A 227-nucleotide genomic window follows, 5' to 3' on the forward strand; every position below is an offset into this window, starting at 1 on the left:
GAAGTTTACCTCATATTTGGGATGAGCTCAATAAGTTTGTTAGAAAACCTGTAAGTCAGGGTCTAGTTAAATTCTGACTTGGAAGTATCACTTTAATTTGTCAAATCATAACAGTGAGTAGAGTTCATTTGTGCAGTTCATGCTTTTTTTGTAACAGGAATAAGGAATTGGAAAGAGAATGATTGAACCTTAGTATTCTAATTCTTAAAAAAAAAAAATCTTTTAGA

General features: G+C 30.4%; 1 protein-coding gene across 1 annotated transcript in view; it reads left to right on the plus strand.

The window, feature by feature from the left end:
* The window catches only part of LOC119586688 (pre-mRNA-processing factor 39-like), a gene marked incomplete in the record, with an annotated part of 65,208 nt that overhangs the window by 57,695 nt on the left and 7,286 nt on the right, over positions 1-227 (plus strand).

This window comes from Penaeus monodon, chromosome 21 (assembly GCF_015228065.2).
Source record: "Penaeus monodon isolate SGIC_2016 chromosome 21, NSTDA_Pmon_1, whole genome shotgun sequence".
Lineage (NCBI taxonomy): Eukaryota > Metazoa > Arthropoda > Malacostraca > Decapoda > Penaeidae > Penaeus > Penaeus monodon.